This window comes from Anopheles arabiensis, chromosome 2, assembly GCF_016920715.1.
Source record: "Anopheles arabiensis isolate DONGOLA chromosome 2, AaraD3, whole genome shotgun sequence".
NCBI lineage: Eukaryota > Metazoa > Arthropoda > Insecta > Diptera > Culicidae > Anopheles > Anopheles arabiensis.
The window spans coordinates 13,890,729-13,905,649 of record NC_053517.1 but is presented as its reverse complement, the minus strand read 5'-3'; the positions used below and the strand labels follow the sequence as shown (position 1 = coordinate 13,905,649).

The 14,921-nt window shown below is 48.4% G+C and overlaps 1 protein-coding gene across 4 annotated transcripts in view; it reads right to left on the bottom strand.

Annotated features, from left to right (window-relative positions):
• Positions 1-14,808, bottom strand: part of LOC120895887 (AF4/FMR2 family member lilli) — an 80,787-nt gene extending 65,979 nt beyond the window's left edge. The window contains exon 1 of one of the 4 annotated variants that reach the window (XM_040299597.1): positions 14,105-14,808. The gene's annotated coding sequence lies outside the window, so the exon portion shown is untranslated. The other 3 variants (XM_040299602.1, XM_040299601.1, XM_040299603.1) reach the window with 3 other exon arrangements.
• Positions 14,809-14,921: the final 113 nt, after the last annotated feature.

Genomic DNA, 14,921 nt, shown 5'->3' with positions numbered 1-14,921 from the left:
GCTACACCCATGGGCCCATGCTTCTGTGCCATTTAGCGCCGATTTGATGCGAGCCGTGTGGCCGTGGCATGGAGTAAACACACGCTCGATTCAACTGTCCAAGACGATATCGCAAGGCCATTCTCAGCCGTTTTTGTATGGACACCGGACACCTTCGTGCTCGCTGTGGCCGGATCATTTCACTGCCCATGCACTTTCCCGTCGTGAGGTGGGACAACGTTACGCGTTCGTCACCGTTACGCTAATCAGATAGCGGGCGATGCTCACGCGATTCCATGCCGTAATCGGGCACGAGCATGCCCTTGTGCCTCCCGGACGGGATTAAGCTCCTCGCCGTCGCATTTGCTCGAGTGTGAGCCTCCTTGAACGAATGGCAAAGCAACGCTACGCGCTCTACAAGCACACACAGACGCATCAACGTGCAATCGGTTTGGAACGGATGTTTCTGGTATGTTCTGCTTGGGTCATCAGAGGAGTCTAAACACAGGCAGGGGAAGAAGTTATTCAACTGGTTACGTTTAGGCTAGGATGTTGTACGGGGTGACACTAGAAGTAATTGCCAAACATTAATGCAACTCAACGATCATGATCTTACGATCACTTTTTTTTATTTATTTCCTTAAAGCGGGTTGTCCAGCGTCATGCTGGTTACGTTAACAACGCCACGACGACTAATGCGTTCACGATTCTGTGATATTCCAACATCTACAAGATTTGTGTTAGAAGCTACTTACTTAGAAGTACTAAAAATTACTAAATAAAATTGATCGAACACTTTTCAAAAAAAATCCTGCAACCTGGACAAGTTGGCCCATGACTTGGATCTATTTTACCTATAATTAAAACCGTCTTCAACTCCAAGTTATCGAGGTATCATAGTTCGAGGTATCCAAACGCCCAACTTCTTTTTTAAAAGCTGTCAGTCATTTAACCATTGAAAAACCCCTTCAAAACAAGCACGCTAGTTACTATGCAAGGCACGTCGCGATCATTAGAACCAGAAATCAAACCCACACACACACACACAGACACAACTAAAACCGACAAAATATTCATAGCTTCGTACGCGATGCCAAACATTCCACCGAAACGATATGGCGCCACCGTACCGCGGTACAGGTGCAGGCGGACATACACTTTTCTGGCATGCTCGGCCGGTGGCGGTGGTGGTGCGATCTCGCACCGGCCAATAGCTTCCTCTTGGATGATCGCACCGTCATGCACCTGCTGCTGTTCGGCGGCCAGCAACAAGGATGCGCTCCTGTGTACCGACCTGGACCGAACAAACATTCACACACACACACGCCCGATGACCTCCTTTTTCGCTTACTTTCCCGTTCATGTTCCGCGCTCTGCTTCTCTGTCGGCCAACTCCTTCCCTCTCTCCCACGATTGCCACTACATTTCTTCAACAGGTTTATTGCAACAGGTTCGCATTTGCATACGATTAAAACAGCGAACCGATTATGCTTCGCCCAGTGACTTGCCCCCACCGGGCCTTTGGTCCCGAAGAAGATGCCCCGCCGCTTGGAACGCTCTTCTAGCGAAGCAAGCGCGATGTCTTATTTGCGCACGATCGACAACAGCGCAAACGCATTCCCCGGGAATGGTGCTAATGGTGTGTGTGTTTGTGTCAGATCACAATTCTAACCTCAATTAGAAGCTTCATCTTTGGACACAGATGGGTGAGGGGGGCAATGATACTCCTCACTCTCTCACTCACACACACACCCAAACACACGATCGAACGTTTGGCATGCGCGTCTCGAAAGAATGCGCAATCGTTCGTGATTGTCAGGGCGTTCGTGTCCATCCACCTGACCCTTCCCGATCCCAGCAGTCCCGTCTAATCACAGAAGCGAAAAAGAAACCGACCGAACGAAGAAAATAAATAAACCACCCCCTCGGATGCCACCCCTCCTAGTGTCCCACCTCAGATTCAAGGGCCGGCGTGAAGGTTGTTGCGTTGCGTGCGTTGTACGGCGCGGGGCCGATCAGACACTGATCGAAGCATGATGCTGTACAACATCTGTAGCTGTAATTGCCACACGCACCACACAGTGGCTGTGCTTATGGGAATAGAAACACTATCTGATGTGTGTGTGTGTGTGTGTGTGTGAGTTGTGAATGTGCGTTTAGCTCTCAGTAACGCTGCCACACACGCCTAATGTAATGTCCTGTTACCAAACCATCGAGAATGCTTCAGTACTCCCCCCAAAAAAAATTTGTCAAAACTCTCTTGGACACAGTGTTTCACTGACAGATCGATGACAGCGTGTGATACAATCACGATCATCTCGATCGTTCTCTGCCCCTTGCCCTTAGCAACAACGGCAATCCCTCCACTGTCCACAACTCCATCGTTGGACAATCCGTTGTAAATTAATAACCTGTAATGTAGTTGGAGCCACGTGTACGAAACTCGTCGCTCGAGTCGATCAATAGTGGAAAATCAAAGGCATTGATTGGCCTTCCCCAAAACTCTCCCCCAAGATCTGCTCTCCCACTCCCCATCCCGAAACCAGACCCGAGAATTGAGGGCACATCATGATAAGCATCAGATAAATGCACTGTTAAACGGTTTCTCACCACCATACACTGAGAGATAGATAGTGATAGATCACCCAGCAATGCTGTAGAAGCCGCAGCCGGTCTTTACAATGTTTAGAAGCGGGCCAGGCTTGCTGCATACAACACATCATACATTCGTGTGCTGCCAAGAATAGCCACCAGACCAGTGAAGGACGGAACACAGGTGGAAAAAGCCACGGTGGCGACCCAGGCGGTGGTGTCCAAGGAGGCGGTCCGTTGAAGCGTAGGGCGGCTTAGGTCGGGAATGCAAATCATTCGACCGGTTTTTCGTCGTCGTCGTCGTCGTCGTGGTCGTTGTCATCCGGTGAAGGCGACGCACTGGCCGATAGCACCGGGGGCGGGGTGAGGTGTGAAGTTGTTTGGTGTGAGGAAGCGGAGTGCCGGGTGGTACATGTGATCTAATTACCGAATCACGATGCCATTTTGTTGTGTGTTTCGGCTCAGCCACAACTACAGAAAGCAAGCCAAGGGGCAGGAGATGATTGAGAGAGAGAGAGAGAGAGAGAGAGAGAGAGAGAGAGAGAAATACGTAAAGAAAAACGCGAGACCGCGCGATGCGGCAAACCGCGACGCGCACGCCACGATTTCCCTTTTGCCACCCAAACCCAAACTGCTGGTGTTGGTGGCGGCGTTAAGGCGTTAACGTCTCTTTCGCACAGCAAGCAAGACGCCGTGGTGGCGTTCCTCTTTGGCACTACCGGTAACGAACAATTGTGGGTATTGGTATGCGTTTTGCACAAACCGAAAACCGTTCGGGTGAGCGGTAAATAAACACACATACGTAAAAGTAGCGAGATGGACGAAACAGCCGCGTGTACGATCGCTTACGCCCTTTGCACAGATGTCTGCCTTGCGGGGGGACAGTCAATGCTACGCACGGAGAGAAAGGCGATTATTACCGGGTTTTTTTTTTTAATTTTTATGGCCAACTCATGGTAAAGCCCACACGCTAACATTGTACGCAACCTCTCACGTGGCACTGATGCGATCTTCTCATGATACAGTCGCCACACATAGCAAACCCTACCCCTGCCCAGCTGGAATGGGGTGGGGGGGGGTGGTTTAGTTAGCAAACAAACACGCAAACAAAAACACAACACAATTTTGTGTATCCGAATGGCCGCCACACATCCGAAAGGCGTCTCTCTTTCAGTGCGATTGTACAACACACTGCTCTCCTATCGGTGTGTGGATGTTTGTGTGAGTGTATATCGGTGCCGCTGATCCTCGCTCTCATTGCGCGCTCTCAGCAACGGTGCCCGCCCCCCCCCCACACGATGGCGGACCGGTCGTGGTTGCCATGACAACCGGCAGCTCCGATGCTCCCCTATCTGCATAATGTCGATTGAATGTGTGTGCGTTGTTGGGGATGGTTTCTCACTCTCACCCCTGTTGGCATACTAACACACACTCAACCACTCAACACAGTACAGTAATCAAACAGAGAATGCCAACGTGGGCACTGCCTGCCGTGTGTGTGTGAGAGAGAGAAAGCAAAAGAATTGCGTTGATTGCTCTTTCTTTACTAAAACGTGGCAAGTAATGTAACTTCAGTTACTAAACTCAACTTTTTAGTGGTGTGAAAATCTATTCAAAAAGATACTAAAAAGGTTCTAAAACTATCCCCCCCCCCCCCATCCGCAATCACCACACAGAACGGGTGTTGCGTCATGATGCTTGGGGGATGGGGGTCATGGTTTTTTTTGGTAAACAAAATTCGCTCACCACTACATGCGCGTATGCATGCTCGTCTGTATTGTTTTCTTTCTCTTTTCTTGCCTCTCACCACTCCCTAGTAAACAAGTGCAACTAAGACAGTGAACGAAACATAGATAGAGAGAGAGAAAGAAAGAGAGAGAGAGAGAGAGAGAGAGAGAGAGAGAGAGAGAATATCTCACACATTACTGGCGCGTCAAGCAACACCTGATTGAGACACTGGCCAATTGATAAGTGATCACGGTGTGCGAGAGCGTCCGAGGGCGGCACCACCACCCCCACCACCACCACCCAAACACCCGCAACAAAACCCGCTTTTATCTAGCGGCTCATTGATTTGGATTGCACCAACTGAAAAAAAGCAGTATCGCAATTTAAAAAGTACACACACACACACACACACACACACACAAACACACACACACACACACACACTCACACTGTGGGACGGGTCTTGGGGCCGAGATGGCCAAAAATGGATTTGCCGGCCTAAATACCACCTCGGCTGTTGGCGACCGGTGTAGATTAGAGCGGCGCCCGTGTATGCGTGTGTGTGCATGCATTGCTTTCCACAGACTCACAGTTGTTTCCTCCCTCCTCCCTCCACCCCCCCCTCCCCCTCTCATTCCCAATCGAAAACCAGTGCGCCGGTTGGCACCAAGTGTGCGGTACAACAAATATGCGTTCCGGTTACGGTTTCCCTTTAGGCCGATCAGTTGAAAAGTGAAGGAAAAGGAGTGAGGGGGGGGAGGATATATGGGGAGGAAAATTGAGTTGCTTTCTCTTTCTCTCTCTCTCGCTCTCCCTTTCACTCTCGCTCGACCTGAGGGTGGCGGTGGAGGTGAAATACGGGGCACAAAACTTCCGCCTCGTTGTCGGCCATACAGACACACACTCACACACACACTGGGCGTTGTGCTGTGTTGGGCGAGACCGTATCGAGCCGGACAACGGCCAGCACAACGCCCAGAAATGTTGTTTGACGCAAAGAATGGGAAGTAAAGACACCGAAAGGCACACTTCCAAATATGAGAACCACCACCCATACCCCATTCAACCCCGACCCTCTAACCCAACCCTTTTTTTGTAAGGGGGTTGGAAAACGTTCTCTCACTCTCTCAGATAAATTTGCTTCATTATTGGTGGCCACACACACAAATACGCTCTTGCTTGCCGGTCATCGGTACATGGTGGCATCGTCGTTTGCCGCTGTCCGCTAGCTTGATGTCCAAAAACAGCCGGTAAAGTACAACAGCAAAGAAAAACAGCTCCCCTAAACGCTACACATTCTGTATGTGAAGACCCCAAAATGTTAGGTACAAAAAAAGGTTTAAAATGTAATAATTTACAACTTAATTACTCATCCTATTCTTATAAAAATTAAAAAAAAAACAATACAACAACAGACCAGTAATAATACAACAACACATACAAAACGAATTCATGCAAATTCATTTATACTCCGTACTTGGGGTGTGCAGCGCGCACATCGAGTCGAGAAAGTTCTACCCGTTACCCAAGTAGTGACGGGCGTTACATATGTAATGAGCAGCCAAAGTCGCCGCCAGCGACCGAAAGCTCTTCGTACACTCTCCTGTCCTCGCGGGGAGTGATGACAGTATCGACACATACTGTGTGTACTAATACTACCCACTACTACCACGCTATTAAGCTCCATTACAACGAAGCAAAGGATGAAAACATCACACACCAAGCTACAGCGAACCACGGCCAGTGCACACACACACATTATTGCTGTGTGCCAATGCTACCATCGGAGTGATTGCTTTTTCCTCCCCACAATTCGCACCCAAAAGGAAAACTGTGGGACTGTGTGTCGGAGGGACAGACAGAGGGAAGATGATGGTTGTGAACTATTTTTAACCGCACCGCAGCCTACTGCAGCAGCATAGATGTGCTCGGCACGCAAGCTTCATCGAACGCGCGTCCACTACGCACACATACTCACACATACACCGTGGGTCGGTCGGTTTGCCCCTGCCATCTTACTTGTATTTATAAAAGCGTGTTTGTTTATTGACATAACACGGCTTATCGATCGATCAAATGGAACAGTTTATTTGTTTTTATTTGCATTAAAGAAATGTCTCATTTTGCACATCCACACTAATTTGTGTCTTCATCTCTGTGTGTGTCGGTGTTTATGATTTTATAGTTCGTCAACATACAGTAAAAATGCAATATAAACACTCTTGCCATTCCTACTACCGCCCGCATACTACCTGGTCCCGGGGTCAAACTGGACTTAATTAATTATCTAATTAATGTCGGACAGTTTCCCCGTTCTTTGCCATCGCCAACCAAAACGAAACCACCACCACCACACCACAACCCTTAACGTGCGATTTTTTGGCAACATACTGAATTCCATTCAACCAGTAGCAGCAGCAGCAACCGCAAGAAGAACAGAAAAAAAAACCAGAAATTGCTGCTCCACAAGTGAAACATCGCTTTGCCACGCATCGGCGCACCAATGAAACATAAATCAATCAGCACAGGGCAAATACACACACACACACACAGACACACCTGATCATTGCCACCCCATTGGTGGTGGGAGTTAAATTAATTTCGCAAATAAGCAATTTCGCTTCGCATCATCGTATGTTGAGCAGTAACATTATGAGTCAAAAGGAAATACCGTCAAATAACATTACTCTGCTGCCCCACCACACACGCTTCAGTGAAAATGGTCAAATCAGTAGATAAGGAAAGGCATTAATCAATGAGCATAAAGTCACACACGATACAAAAACGGTGTGCTAAACAAAACCAAACCGATGTTGGGTGGGTGTAAATTTGGCAATCGCACCATTAACCATAAAAAGCTACAAGAGAAGCCTCAACAACACAACCAAAAACGCATCACTATAGGAAATTAGCGCGCCCCGTTTTACGCAGCATTAAAATGGATTCAATTTCGCGGCTCATAAAATAATATTAGTGGTTCGCAGGCGCGCGCAGAGCAACAAGAACCACTAAGAGAGGATATGATTAGCACACTACGCTGCTTCTACGGAACTTCGTTCGTTCTGGTGCGTTTGAAGATACTACCAAATGTCGGAACCGCGCGACAGCTGTGTCTTTAGATGTGTTTGACAGCTTTCCTTAGTGTGTAATTAACATAAATATACATTAATTAGGCATTCCCAATTCTTTAGATATATTCAACATGGTCTATTAGTAGGATGTATTAGATAGATAGCTTCTACAAGGCAGGACCAACTTTTTGGAGTTGCAAACTCGCAAAACAAACCCTGTATTTCTTAATTACGCTTCCCTCCTTATCGCAAAGTGCATTTGGGCACCTTCTGAAGTTCGCACACTCCGCTGCAGACTCTCTTCCCACTTGCACACGGTGCCCCCTTGTTGACACTTGAGCCTGTCCTCGACACCTCCGAATTGAAAGCCAAATGGCGTCAAACGGCATCAGAACCGATGATAAGAAACAACAGGCAGTGGTTTCTGATTGCATAATCACCCCACCCGGGGTCGACCTGGAACGCATCCACCGCAGCGATACCGCAGCGAGGGGTGAGGCCGGAGGTGGTGGTGGTTGAGCGGTACTAATAATCACAAACAACCTTGAGAATGAGAATACATTTGTAATTTCTGGAGGGCACCGTGTGGCGCCATCTCTTGCATTTTGAAGTCAACGTTACGGTTTGGTGGGTTTGGTGGGTGTGTTAGTAAGTAAGTAAGAATACTATTTGTAACATCCCGTACAAACACCTATTCAGTACACCGGTTGAAATGATAAAGTGAGATATTGTTTGGATTTGGGGCAAAGAATGTTTCCTTATCTAAGGCAAAATAATCGTCGTGTCGTGCTTAGAAACTGGTATCAACAATGTTGGGGACTTGGGAGAACGGGAGGCAGCGGGGGGTTAGGTGGAGGAGGAGGAGAGGACGGAACATCAGCCAAAGAAGGTGGAAAGGCAACAAAAGTTTACAAACAAAAGCGGTCTAAACAGCATGAAAAGATAGACACAAAGAAGCCTGAACCTTCGATGCGCAATTGCAATGTTGGCTCCAAACTCCCAACCCCAAACAATCACACACACACACGCGCGCCAACGTATCTTTTACAGGTTCTGCCTTACCTTCTCGCCACAAAAACTGGACACTTGTTTGTTTCTATATAAGTGTGTGTTTTGTTGTGTTGTGGTGTGAAGAAACGCCGCGTCTTCAATTGATTTGATGCCTTTTTAACTCGCGAAGCGCAAACACACTACCACTACCACCATCAACCAAGCATTGGGAGGGGATTGCGGGTTCTATATAACCTTGCCGGTGTGTTTCGGTTCGTTTGGCTCGGGGATCGGGGTTCACTTTTCTACGCAGTAGTGACCAAAAAATCATATCTGATAAGCTTATGGCATATGGCGGCGAGCAGCAGCAGCAGAGTTCAAGGAGAGCGTGTGTCGTTTCTCTTCGGCCGGCGTTTCTGGAGACGGCCGGAACCACGCTAAGAAGACTTGCTATTGTGCTGGTACCATTTGAATCTCTCTCTCTCTCTCTCTCTCTCCTACCACCACGTGTACCGATTTGTGGAGTGAAACATGAGGTTGAGATGGCCCTCACACAAAATCCAAAACCACGTGGTCAAGCGCACAACGCACAGCAAAAAGCACGTGGAGCGAAACACAGAGGATGACAGAACGAACGAATCTATCTCGCTACAGCAGCAATCCAACGCAACGAAAACCCAAATTGCCGAGTTCCGAGTTCCGTAAAATACAATGCTCAAACACACAACACGTTTGCCACGAAGGAAGGGGACAAAAAGAGATAAAACAAAAGAGAAAGAAAGAAGAGGGATCAATGGCAGTGGCAGAGGGAAGCATGCTAAACGATAACACGCTCATAATAGTTTGTGTGTGTGTGCGCGTGTGATCATATGATGGTCACGATGCGACGCCTGTGCCCGATAATGTTGGCCCAGATAGCCCGGGACCCCGACACGTCCAGCCGCAGAGCATTGCATCAACACCGCAACTATTACTACCACGGGACACCACGGGAAGTTAGATAAAGTGAAGAATTGCAGGAAGCATTAAATTAATGTACCACATCATATCGCGTGTGTGTCTATGTGAGAGCGGCGCGCGTACATAGTTGGAATGGAACTGCAGGCAGCAGCAAAAGTTGCCGTCTGTTCCGGGCAAAAAGGAAAGGCCGTAAAAAAGGGTCCTCCGAGGGGTCAACGGGTGGCAACGGGTCACTGCCATCCTGGGAAGTGGATCGGGAAGTGCACCATTCTGGGGCAAAGGATAATCGCCCTGCTGCAGTGTGATCCTTGCGAGCGATAAGCGATCGTGCAGGTAGTTTAAACGTTTCTTCCCTTCCCCGTTGAACAGGTTAAACGTTCTAATGAGTTGCGTCCTTCCGTTGAAGCGGGAAGATCATGCAAGTATCATCGATTCTTCTTTTTCTACTGCAGATCATGCCCGATCGTATGCTGCCGTGTTGGTTTCTTTTCGTTCTGAAAGTGTGATCACTATTCCGAGTCGCTTCCAGTTGGTGTTGTTTCAAAAGCTTTGCTTTCGGTATTACACACACAGTCACACCGGCAAGAATACACTCATCTTGCAATCATAAACAGCGAATTAATTACGACGTCCGCTATTGCAGGGGAAGATGATGATGGAAACTGCATATGCCATCCATTATCCACAGGGGCATTATGAGCAGTGGCCGTGGAAAAAAACTGACAATTGCAGTGTAGACGATCACACACAAACGTTGGATACACTAGCAAAGACACCTCCTCCTCCTCACAACCCATCTCAAGCATCTCCGATCGTCAGGCCCTACAGGTACCCACTTCCCACTTCCCAGACTCCCAAGATATCACTTCGCACTGGGAACGCAGGGCCATCGGACATGACGACAGCGAGATGACGTTGTTGGATGTCCAATGCCAAGACAACGTAACCAACGTGCGAGCGAGCTGCGGCGGCAGTAAGACCGATGCACATCCTGTCGGAACAGACGCAATGCATTAACCGAGACCGAGCAGACCACTGCACCACGCACTCTTTCCCTCGCGGAATTTTGTTTGCCGCGAAACCCACGACCATGGTGGTGTACGAATGCAAAAAAAACAAAACAAGAAGCTACATTATGCCATAAACACCACCCACACATTGCTGCGGGTATGGGAGCCATACTTATGATGCACCGACCAGACGCAATGCAACCGACGCCGCGGGCGGAAGTGCACTCGATGCACTCGATGCACTCGAAAACGTTTTGCACCTGTGAATCATGCACACGCTCGTTCACGCTAAAGTCGCATGCATGTTTTTGCAAATCTTAAGTAACCTTCTCCGATTGATGGGAGTAGTGGAGGCGTACCGGGGTCTGGGAGATCATTGGAACGAAGTAGATCATTCATTGTATTGTATAGTTGTTTAGTTTACTTTAAGACAGAGCGAAGCAACGCTTTTTTTCGAGAGTAATTCTTTGATTCTTGATATTGATATTAAATTATAGATTATATAACATATTAGTTTAGTTTTCGATTTTTCTATTTATTTGTAAATGCCTGTTTTTTCATCCATACTTCCGAAAACCCTGCAAATTACCCAATGTTATCAAAAAATAAAACAAACGTTTCACTCGAACTCAAATAAAGCCGCATTTCTGCATCGTTGTCGATCGTATCACACCAATCGACGCTCGAGAGCCCTTTTTGGGAACAAAATTCCTCTCCCCCACCCCCTCCCCCTCCCTCCCCTTTCCCAGAACATCGGGCACCCAGTTTAAACCGAGCAATTGATCAAGCGAACTGTCAAACTTACAGCGCCATCTAGCAACCATCGACAAAGTCCACACAAACACACACGCGTTACTACTACACGATTAGTTGCTCAGTGTGTCTAACTGTGTGCGTGTGTTATTTTGTGCAACTGACTCGTCACATCGATTCACGCTGGCGTTGCGGCGCACGTGCACAAGGAAAACGTCAACACCAACAAAAAAATGATTCCGTATCGTGCTTGTCACAAACAAAACAAAAAAAAAAGTGGACAGTCACAGCCACCGCCAAACATTGGGGGATGACAACTGTCCAGACAACATTCGTCACCGAATAGCACCCTCCCTGTGAATGGCGGTCCGCAGCGTAACGTAACGGTCGCGTGGTTTGATGACGTAAGCCGTTAAAGAGTTGCACGGTTAGATGTAGATGAATTGGTTTAGAAGAATCCTACCCTGCCTTACCTGGTGGTACCTGGACAGCTTAATCGTCCTATTTTGATTGCTTTCCGGATCTCACACGCTACAACGCACTTCCTACCTTAGCTTAAGCTGACTGTCACGAGCAACGGTGAGTCTTAGGTTTTGGCCAATCCACCAACCCGCAAAACGGCAACAATAACAAAAAAAACCCCTCAACAAAAGGCACACTTTTAAGCGCACCCGCCAGCGTAAGGAAAAGGAACGAACTCGGCTGCTTTCTCAAACAGCCAACACCACCGGTTGCACCTTGTTAGGTCCGCGTGTACCGATCGAGGCCACACGCCGCCTGGTTGGTTCAGAGGTTACGAGGGATGAAAGAGAGAGAGAGAGAAAGAGGAGCAAAAAATAAATAGAGAAGGGATGCGTTCTTCGTCCATGGGCTGTCTGCGGGTGTGTGTGTGTATGGGTGAAAGTTCCATACACAATACAAGAATTAAAAAAAAACGGTCAAAAACAAATAAAACAAATAAAAGCAACAGCAATTTTATCTAATCTAGCGCCAACGATTGAAACCATCGGGGTCCCGAGATATGTTTAAGAGGTTCGTCTTTTAATTTCTTATTGCTGATGGTCGTTGCTGTGTTTGCCAATTCATCAACAATCATTGCAACAACAATCGAATTGCGCTCAAATTCCGATGCTTGGCACACACTTGTCACTATCGCCAAATTAGCGTGACCGTAGCAGCACCAACTCTGCTCAAGATAACGTGCATAACTTGCACGGAACGGTGCCGTGGATGCCTCTGCTACCCAAGCAAGAAGGTTGTAAGATGAGGAGGTGGAGGTGGTTTTGATCATACACACAGCTAGAAATAGACCTTCTAGCGGTGACCGTGCTGGCAAGGTAGTAGTAGTAGTAGTAGTGGCAGCAGTAGTAGTAGTTGTAATGTACACCGATGATGTTAGACTGCTCGTTTGTTTAGGCCGGTTTCGGTACCGACGCCAATGTTAAAATGTCCGTGAAATCGATCAACGCACAATCGGAACTAATCGATTGGTGAAGCAGCAAAGGGGAACAGCAAGTGGGCAAGCTTTATAACGGAGAGAGAGAGCGAATAGAAACTGCAAATCTTTTACTACATGTCCTTTTTAAATTGTGTGTTGTTGTAATTGCGAAACTATGGGCGGAACTTGGTCTCCAAAAGCGAGATCGTGCATACGATCAGTAAGCAACACACCAAGCAAAACCCGTACACTAAACATTGAAATTTGATACTATGCTTTGGCAGCTGTCAAAATGGCACTGAAAATGGCAATACACGTGGTAAGGGAACGACTTAAAAAAAATGGAAAACTAGTGCACCAACTCAATCAAACTACCCTCTAACCGACCAGTAAATCGGCGTATCTATTTTAGCAGCTTTAAACAAAAACACAAACAAGATGAAGGCAGTGGAACCACCAACACCAAGACGCATCAGCAAGCACAAACAGCCCCGGGGCGCGCGTCTTTTACGCAAACGAACTGTGCGTTTTGTTGCGGTGCGCGTTGCCGACGATTTGCGTCCCACAAGGACACATACACACACACAGGCGCGGTGGTGGAGGTGGTGGCGTTCTACACCGAGATGCGGTACTGTACACCGGGGGGGAAAAGGGGGCCGAAAAAATTGGCCCCCTCCGCACAACACTGCATCTCTCTGGCTCTCTCTTCCTCTCTCTCTCTCTGTGTATCGTTCGATTGTACCCGAAAATAATACCGGCGAGGGGGGGGCCGCCGCCTGAAATGGTTCATTTATGCTGTATCTCTACCCCCCCCCCTCCCCACTCTCTTCTCCCCCTTCCACCAAACACACACAGCAAGGGAAGGGTTGGTGGTGAGGGGATTTTGTTAAACCAAACGTTCGGGTGTAATGGCGGCCGGTGTATATCACATGCTCTTCCGCCGTCGCCCCACAGGTCGCAGCCCGTACACACACACACACACACGTACCACGCGGGCACACATGTGGGCAGGGTTTCGGAGGTGTTTTGTTGTTGTTGTTGTTGTTGTTGTTGTTGTTGTTGTAAGCTATCAGCCCCACAGGGGAGGGAAACCGATGATAGTGGAATGCATCACGGGGAATCAAATTGAAATGTGCATTAAACGGGGGGAAAGGGGGATGATCAGCTTCCCAACGCCACTACTACCACTTCTTCTCTAGCTACCTTTAGTGGTAGTGGAAGAGACTACTATTTCCTCTACCCTCTCACTCTCTCTCTCTTTCACACACACACACACGCCTCACTCATGGATGGATTGGTTGCTACGGGCGGCAAAGAAGAAGCAAACCCTGAACCCATAACAACACATGCACACCCATCATCTTTGACGAACGTGTGTTTCGTTGCGTAGTTCGCTGACGAGCCCTTACGGGAATTGGGGAAGGGGAGGGGGTCGACGCCGTTTTAACCCATTTCGATAAAGATACGCTGGTGAATATTAGAAGGGGGGAGAGGAGAGACTGAAGGTTTAATTAGATGCAAACTAGATGATTGGGCACGCAGGGGGGTGAGAAACTGCACACACCAGTATTGAACACTCTTACCTGATAACTGCCAGACGTTCTTCGGCAAGCCAGTCGCACACACACACGCACACACACCACGCTAAGTACAGTGCGTACAGTAATTGTAATGCAATCCCCTAACTTTGCAGCACGCCCGGTTTCTTCCGCTGGAAAACCACGCGGACGTGTACACTGTAGCCCACACGGCTAGAAAATTCACACCAACGTGCACACGCTCTCTCATACACACACACGCGCACACAGTCACGGCACGGTCGCGTTGTCCATGCGATGGTCCCGCAATCAATCCCGTCCAAAGGTCCGCCCCTGGCCAACACTCAACACACCATGGGAGAAGCTTTTGGGTTTGGTGTTTGGGCTTGCTTCGATTTCACTTTCCAGACACACGCGCACACAAAAACGGGAAGGGCGATTTTTGGGGGCCAGAACGCGTCCTCAGCCTTCTACTACTACCAGTTCTAGACACTTCCTTTTTCCTGCACAATCACACCACACTGCGGTTTGCGGATACGCAATAGAAGACGGGAGAGCGCGTTGGTTAGCGGTTTCCTGGCCCGTCCCACGCGTTTCCGAGTCGTGTGTGTGTGTGTATGTTGCACAGCGTCCGTCCGTCCGTAGAAAGAACAAACACACAAAGAAAGAAAGAAAAAATAGTTAGAAACGAGAGCAGCCGCGCAACCGAGTTCACGATCCGGGTGGCGTTTGTGCCGAGCGGTAAATAAAGCCGTGGCCCCGTGTATCGCCTCGGTACGGTGCGCGATCAAGAGGAACGGAGTACACGCACACGCACACTGTGAGAAAGATTGGCACCGGCGGCACGTACACACACCCCCGG